This window comes from Dasypus novemcinctus, chromosome 5, assembly GCF_030445035.2.
Source record: "Dasypus novemcinctus isolate mDasNov1 chromosome 5, mDasNov1.1.hap2, whole genome shotgun sequence".
NCBI lineage: Eukaryota > Metazoa > Chordata > Mammalia > Cingulata > Dasypodidae > Dasypus > Dasypus novemcinctus.
Window position 1 is genome coordinate 102816520 of NC_080677.1, and position 9138 is coordinate 102825657.

The window sequence follows — 9138 nt, forward strand, 5'->3', positions numbered from 1 at the left end:
AGAGGCCATTTCTTCAAGCTTATCAATCCTTTCTTCTGCCTCCTCAAATCTGTTATTATATGATTCCAATCCTTCTTAATTTCATTTATTGTGGCTTTCATTCCCATAGATCTGCTTTTTTTGTTTGCATGCCTTCAAATTCTTTGTGCTTATCCAGTGTCATCTTAATATCCTTAATCTCCTTAGCTGATTGAATTTATTAAGGAGATTTGTTTGAACATCTACATTTAGTTGTCTCAACCATTTATGTCATCTGGAGACTTATCTTGTTTCTTTAACTGGTCCATATCTTCCTTTTTCTTGGTGTAGGTTGTTATTTTTCTGTTTTGTCTTAGCATCTGGCTTACTAGAGTATTTATTCTGGGTGCAGTTTTTCTCTTTGGTTTAGGGCTTCCTGCTCTTTCTTCCTTGCTTGTTGTGCAATAGAAGCCACGGATGTAGTTGGTGCTATAAGTTGTAGATTCTCAGGCTGCCCTTATTGCCCTAGGGACCAATGAAGCTTCTTCCAACTTTCTCCTTTGCCAGGCATAGGACAGAGTCACAGCTGTATGGAATAATCAAAGGCATGCACACTTAGACTGTGGTTGTACAGAGAGACTGATGAAGGTTCATGCCCCTTTTTCCCCTGCCTGGGGCAGAGATGGTGCTTCAGGTATGGGCAGCAATCTATACAGTGCAGGTCCAAGATAACCACAGTTGCCCTGGTAGACTTCCAATTATTCAGTCTCTGCCATCCAAAGGTACCTGCAGTTACCCCAGTAGGCTGTTGGATGGCCCTCCAGCTTCCTCCCTGCTAGAGGTGGGGCTAAAGTTTAGCCTAGGGCTGCAGGCTGATTTGAGTGAAAGATACCAATTCTTACCATCATTGTGATTTTTAGTCAACCCGGCTTCCCCTCATGCTGGGGGCATAGTCAAAATGGCAGGCACCAGTCTCTTTCCAACTTGGACAGATTCACACCCCTACCTGTTTCTAGGGTTAAACCTTAGCCAGCCAAGTCTACTAATCAGTAGCCAAAATTCATGGCCAACCATCTCTTCCTTCCCTGTTTTTGGGAAATGGGCCTTCCAGTTCCAGCCACAGAATAGCACCTGGGGTGGCTTGCACTGCCAAAATAGGATAGTTACCAGCCTCCATAGCTTGGCAGGTAATTTCTCAGAAAGTCTAGCTCAGATCCCCCCAACTTCCTCCCTGCTGGAGGAAGGACTGGGGCCTAGGCTAGAGCTGCAATCTGACCTGGATGAAAAGAAGTTAGTCTCTAGCAGCAATGTAATTTTCAGTCCGCCCCACTTTCCTTCATTTCAAGCACAGAATCTGTGGAGATGGCGGCTACCATCCCTTTTCTGACTTGGACAGGCTCAAACTTCAGCTGTTCTTAGGATTATACTTTGTCTTGCTGAATTTACTCCTCAGTAGCTGAAGTTTGTGCTCAATCTTCTCTTCCTCCCCCATTTTTGGAAAGTAGAACTTTCAATTCCAGCCAAGGCACAACTCCCAAGACAGCTTGTGCCTCCAGTGGAGGTTGGGCACTGGCCTCTGTGGTGTGGAGCACTCTACTTGTGAATCTTCTCTGCAGATGGGCAGTCTCCACCTTCCATTCCATCCAAGGATGTGGCAGGATGCTCTTTGGGTCTCCTGGAGCCCCCAAACAGGTGCTTAAGCTAGCTCCAGAGAGCTCTGGGTGTTTACTGACTGGCTTGTAGCAAGAGCTGACTCTAGGAGCTCCTTACCCCACCACCATCTTGCTGGTTGTCCTGTATTTACCTTTGATTTTGGTCTGCTTTAAGTTTGTTATAACAGTTACATTTACATGGCATGGTCTTATTTTCTAGTGAAAACAATTAGAAAACTGGAAATATATATATATAAAGAAACTGTTTTGAGACATTAGATAACAGTTCAAGACTATGATACATGAAAGAAGAGAAACAGAGATGAATGCTATAATCTCCCTGGTTATCCTACTGGAGGGAATTTCTGAATTGCAGCACAGGAAGGGATTCCCAAAAATAAATAATATATATAAGCCCCTTAGTCACAATATATGCTCAATAAAATTTAGCCTTTACCATTATTTAGATATATCACAATATTTTTATTTTCAGTGAGGTAATCAGATTTTGGTTGAATAAAGTTTAGAATTTCATGAAACACAGAATGAATATCACAAGTCTATAAAATTAGGAGCATCACATCAAAATTCCCTTAACAGTAAATCAAGGTAGTAGAATTTTTTAGCAATCAGATTTTTAATGGGATAGAAAAAAGTAGAAATAGTAAAAATTGTTCTCATTTGCTTATTGTGTTGTAGAATTTATAAGCTGAATAGTGATGGTGTTTGACAGTGGAGCCTAATAAAAATATCAAAACACATCCTAAAAATAAACTACATGATTTTGAAGGAAACCCAGCAGCTATGAGTCATGACTTGTAACAGAACAAAAACAGAGCACTACTGGTAAAATACTGGTGCATGAAGACTCCTTAGAGACACTATTCCTCTTAATGAGTCCAACCAAGCAAAAGCAGGTCTTTATTCTTTTATTCTCAGGTGTTTGATAATGCTTCATGAACTGAAGCACCTAATCACATGAAAACTTTTATCTTCTAGGTAAGATCATTATCCTTCCAAATGGGTTGTTTGAGAGCAATATTTCAACATTTAATTGTGTTTTCCTTATTTCTCCTAAGAGATAAATCAATGGAAATCTGGACTGGATTGTATCAGAATACAGCTCCCAAATGGCAACTTCCCTATTATTAGTCAACAACATGAGCACTGAGTGTTTGCATGCAATATTTATGGGACATGGCTCCATAGGTACTAAAGCTTTATCTTCCCTAAGAGGTTTTAACAGCTTTTAAGTAGTTCTGGTCTCTGAAATTAGCAGGTATGCATATAATGTACATATTTTGTACCAGTAAATATGATTCTCAGACAATCACCATGGTAGATTGTAAAACAGCTCCAATTCGTCATTCTTTCCTCTATCCATGCCTTTTGCCTTAAAACTTGGTAGGACACTCCCGTCTGACTCTTGGCTCAGCCATGTGATTTGGTTAGACAACTATAGCCTTGAAAATCCCTTTCCCTCTGTTAATCCATGAGAAGGGAATGCCCAGGCTAATCTACTGGAAGATGAGACACCTTAAGAAAAGCTGAAATATGGCAGCCAAGGCCATGCAAGGGCACCCAAAAACCAAACCACCCAGACATGTGGGAGAGCCTAGCCAAGATCAAGAGTCCCCAGTCAACATATAGATCTGTGACCTAAGTAAATGATTATTGTCTTATGTCACTGAGTTATGGGGTGATTCTTATACAGCATTTATAGTGGCTAATCCTCACCAAACCCAATCTGTGAAACTGAGTAAAATAATAATTGCAAGTCAGATTCCTGGGGTCTTTTCCATCTTCAGAAGCTAAATTCCTTCAAGCTAACATGTCTTACTTATATGCTGGTTATAACTTGTTCAGGTACTCTCTAGCAAATGATTTGGCAGAACAAATATGTACCACCTTTTTCCTTCTATATGTTTACAACTTAATTTCAAAATGTTTCTTTCTATCTGTTTAAGGAAATATTTTCAAATGGGTTTTAAAAAATAAACTGGATTATACTTGGAGAGAACAGGGTAAACTAAAGCTGAGATATCTCAACAAATAATCACAAAATTTATAAAGATTAAGCCAAATGTCCAAACAATGATATTTAGCATTGATGGAAAGATTTTGGTTTCTAAGAAATAAGTTTTTCTCATTCACACATATGAATGAAATTTTAATATATGAATTACAGTACTTATAGTTTTATTTTTTAAATATATAGGGGTATTTACTTTCAAAATTAAATATGGGTAATATATTACGTATTAAAGTTAGCATGTCTTTAGCAGGTAAAAAATTAAAAATATATCTCATAATTTGCATTCATGTCTCTTTATAAACATTAATCGTACTATAATATGCAATTATTTTTCTCAAGTTATTAGAGGTCTTATTAATTTCCGTTCTCTTATACTTCTTTTTATCTCTAATACAGTAGTAGCAGAATTGTATCATTCTTTATTTATAATTCACATGTCAATATCATCAAAGCATTTCTAGAGACATTGAGGATTCATTAAAAGAGGCATTTTTTTCTGGAGGTCTATTGACAAATTTAATAACAAAAGTGTGCACTGAAACACATACTCTCATATCACAGTTCTTTAAGTTTATTTTTTCATAACCTTATTTACTCTTATCTGTCCCCCCTTTTTTGTTGGTAAAGAAAAACACATTCCTAATGTATTTTTTATGTTTAAACACTGCAAATGCACAATTTCTTAATTACTCTTCATTGGTTTCTATAATTTTACATTCACTCTACACTTTAAATGTAATAGAACTGACTGCCATATAAAAACATAACTAATGTTTTAGAAAATCTACCTCATCCTAGGTCAGATATATTGAAATCATGGAAAAATAAATATAATGACATTGATCAAGGAGTCAGGTTTTAATTGTATGTCATTATTTGCCAAATGATAAAGGATACAGGTATCCCAAATAAAAGCACAATTTAAGAAAAGTAATGGCCACTAAATTTAGTTCACCTGCTACAATTACTTATCAAAGAACACAAACAAAATCTTTAGAAGTTCATTAGATATATGAGCTTGACATTTCATCAGAAATCTCATTTTTAAATGGAGTTAGAGGTAGTCATGTTTCTTTCATTCTTTAGCCAAAGACTTTGCTCTGATAACTGTAATATACAGTGTTTAAATCTTTAATTATGGATCTAAAAATATTCTAAAATTCAAGCTTCCTACAGATATATGACATTAACCATCACCACCTTAGAACAATATTACATATTAGGTAACTTATCTGAGAGTACACAATGCAAGTTGGCACAGATATATATATATGAACATGTTCCAAGTAGTTTATAAGATCCAATAAAATTTGTGTATCCATAAATCTGGTTAAGTTGTCCAAAGGTGTGCCATTTTCAGAAATTGTTTTGTTACTCATCTTGGCCAGTATAAAACATACAAAACTGGAAGTTAATTGTATGTAAACCATCAATATTTCTGAACCAGTTATCTACATTCTGCTGTGGACATCATAAAATAATATCCAAAGATTATTAATGGGAGAGTTAATGTTGACCAGAATGGAAAAGAAGACACAGTGCTTGGCTGGTGTATTGGGAGACATCGAAGTTTCTGGAAGTGACATGGCAGAATTCTAATTCACAGGTGAGATTCTTGATAAAGTCTGAAAATAAATAGTGGAAGAAATTGAGCTCTATCAACCCTCAAAATGCATCTGCCAAAACATTCCTGGAAAAAGTCAAACTCTGATAAGAAACTGCTGGGAATAGAGACCAAATTGACTAGGACATGAAAAATGGAAGCCAAGGAAATAGAACAATCTGATAAAAACAGGGGAGAGGAAAAGAAGTCAAAAGATTCTGCAGATTAAATTGTGTCCCTCAAAATGTATTTTTTTCCAAATCCTAACCCCTGAACACAAAAGGTTGAACCTATTGGGAAATAAGATCTTTAAAGATATTATTGGTTAAGATGTGACCAATTTGGATTAGAGTGGAACCTACTTAATTATGAATGGTGTCCTTATAAGGAGAGGAAATTTGGACATTGATAGAGAGAGAGAAAACAGCTATGTGATGGAGGCAGAAATTGAGTTATGGCATATGCAAAAGAACAACATTGTTGACAATCCACAACCAGATTTCTACAGATTTCAGGGAAGCATGAAATTTCCAACACCTTGATTCAGACTTCTAGCCTCCAGAATGTTAAAGAACAGATTTCAGTTCTTTTAAGCCACCCAGTTTGTAGTATTTTGTCACTGCAGCCCTAAGAAACTAAGATAGGGACCTCAGAAAGTACAAAACTATATTCTTAAATGCTTCGTGAAAAAACAGAAACAGGAAGTCTAGAGTCATGTACTAGAAATGCTATCCTGTCCCACATGTCCCTTTTGAAAATCCAGGGAACTTTTTTTTCACAAATAAATAAACAACAGAAAAGGATAATAGCCAAATCCTATACAAAACTACTAGAAGAAAAGTAAAAGAAAACTAGGAGAGGGATGATATCCACAAAAACAAGGAAATCACAACAGAAAGACATACATACAAAATTGATTAAATTCTCTTGTAAATGAACTAAAAGAAATTAAAAAATTTGTAAAAATATATGAGATATTAACATAAATCATATAAGGAAAACTCAAAAAGGTAATGGAGCTCATGAAATAATTAGAAATAAAATAAAAATTGTTTCAGAAATTAAGATAAATCTAGAAAGAATATAAGACTGAACAAGACAAAAATACAAATGATAATGTTTTAAATGAATGATAAGGTGAAAAGAGACAAAATTTTAATAATAAAAATATGAGATGCAATGGATTTAAAAGAAACAAATATAAAGATAGCCAAGGGAGGTGGATGTACTCAGGTGACTGGGCTCCCATCTACCATATGGGAGGCCTGGTTCAATTCTCAGGGCCTCCTGGTGAAGGCAAGCTGGCCTATGCCACCATGGAGAGCTGATGGCCCATGCCAACTTGAAGAGCCTATGGCAGACAGCAAGTGCAAACAACAAGGAGGGGGAGAATAAATAAATGAAATAAAATAAATAAGTCTTAAAAAAAAAGCCTAAAAATCCAACATATGTATAATAAGAGGCACAAAAAAGCAAGGGAACAGAAAAAAGTACTTAAAAATTTACTTCAAGAGAAATTTTCCCCAAATAAAACAAATATGTGTATGTGTGTGTGAGTATGTATGTGTGCAACTACATGTTGAAAGGCAATATGGCCTATTTGGAAAATTTACCCACAACAACTGACACAGAGACACATTTTAACTAACCACAGCGCCTTTATTTTGTACACTCTCACATAATTGCACTGGAAGTACATGGAAACATGATGACAAGAAATAAAAAAGAACAAAAAAGACACTAATTGTCCCTGGCCCTATCAAAAAATTTTATTTAAAAATCATTTGGGAATCCCCTATATTTTTTATGTAACATTTATATAATCCAAAGCTTCCTTAAAAAGAAAAATTGAAAATTAAAATACCAAAATAATAACCAAACCAACAAAACTAGAAACTTCCCTAGACAATGTATTCCCTGGACAAAAACCTTTCTTTTTAAAAAATTATGCTAGGAAGTGTAACATAAATAAAAGACATCATCTAAAGAACAACAAAAAAAAAAAAATCACTATTCTTTTTTAAATCACTTTTGAAGAAAAAGTCAACTTATCTTTCCTAATTCAAATCACCTCTGAAAACTTATTTGTTTGGCTAAATTATGTAGGAATTGATTGAGAAGATAGATTTTTGCCGCTGCTTTAAAAACATTTGCTTGCAGATATTCAGCTTCCCAATCACTTAGCCAGACAATATCTAATTTTGTTTTAAGTGATTATTTCTATAAATTATGTGAAAATTTCAGAAATTTTGTCAGATTCTAGTGATATAAAATCTGTATGAAAATATATTAAAATTGCAACTACTTTGCTTGCTTCAGAACACTTTACATGTTTGAAATAGATGAGGAATTATGACTCATTTATTTGTGTCCTTTTCTGCCACTCAGGAGGTAAAAACTGAGATCCTTCATTTTTATTGTTTTGCTGTATAGAATTTCCTCAGCATCTTAAAGGCATTTTCACAGTTTTCTAACAATTGCAAGACTGTAATTACTGCATTTGATAAATGATTATGCCCCTCCGTGGATCCTTTCTTTATCTCCTATCTTCTGAAATTTCATAATGCTGTGATAGTGTGGATTGTTTATTTTACATAGTGCTGGGCTATAAATAAGATCTTATACTTCCTTCCGTTCTAAGAAATTTTTTTTACATTATTTCTTTAATTAAATTTTCTCTTCTTTTTTCCATTTTCTCTCCAGATTTCCTGTTTAAAATTGAACTTCCTGGTTTTTTATTACTATTTTTCAAATGTCTGCTCTTTTATTGTAATTTTTTGCCATTTCTTCTATATTGTGGGAGAATTCTTTCCCTTTTTAATCAAGTCCTTTTATTTAAGGTTTTTATTTCTGTTGTTATAATCTTAATTTACAGGAGTTTTTCCTTGTTCCTTGGATTTTCCTTTTATAGAAGGCAATTTTATTTTTTTATCTCTCCAAGGCCACTGACCACAGGTTTTTATATTTTCCTACTCTCTCTTCTCTGTCTCTCTCTATATTTTTTCTATTCCTTCTAAATCCTCTTTTCCTGGTAAATTTCATAGGATGAGAATTTATTACAGTGTGTTTCCTCTAAGGTCTAGTGATCATTGCCTTTGCTCAAATTTAAAAGTAAGTTAAAAAATAAAATCACTACTATGAAAGGTCACAATTGAAGGTCATTAGCTTAATTTATTAGATTACTAAATGTCAGCCAGAAGATTTTTTCTACCTATCCATTTCTCCAGAGATAAATTATTGAACCTCCTACCTAATGTCTTTATTATCTGTGGGGTTTTTTCCATGCAAACTCTAGTCATATAATGCTATGACATCAATGGCTGGAACAGTAATTGGCTCATGGTTGCACACACACATATACATACACACAAAATATAAATCAGAAGTATTAAAGAATTAATAAAATAAATAGGTCTAATTTTCAGGTAAGCTACCAACTGCAGTAATCATGGATGAAGAATCAAAGGGAGAGGGATTCATGTATAGTTTGATTCTCATAGCTCTTCATGAAGACCCAAAGGCTTTTCAGCTACCTTTGACAGTAAGTATAAGATGTTTAAGAGCTGCAAAACAGATAAATTTAACTGTGCCACATAAAAATACACAAAAGTACATAAAAATGAGAGTGGAAGTATGTAAAAGTTATAGGACTTGGAATTGTCCTGGGTGGTAGTGCAGAGATAGATGTTGGACATTGTATGTCCTGCCATGGCCCACTGGGAGGACTGGGGGAGAGTGTAAAGTGCAATGTAAACCACTATCCGTGTGGCGCAGCAATGCTCCAAAATGTATTCACAAAATGCAATGAATGTGCCACGATGATGAAAGAGGTTGTTGATGTGGGAGAAGTGGGGTGAGAGGAGTGGGGGGTATGTGGGGACCTCTTGTAT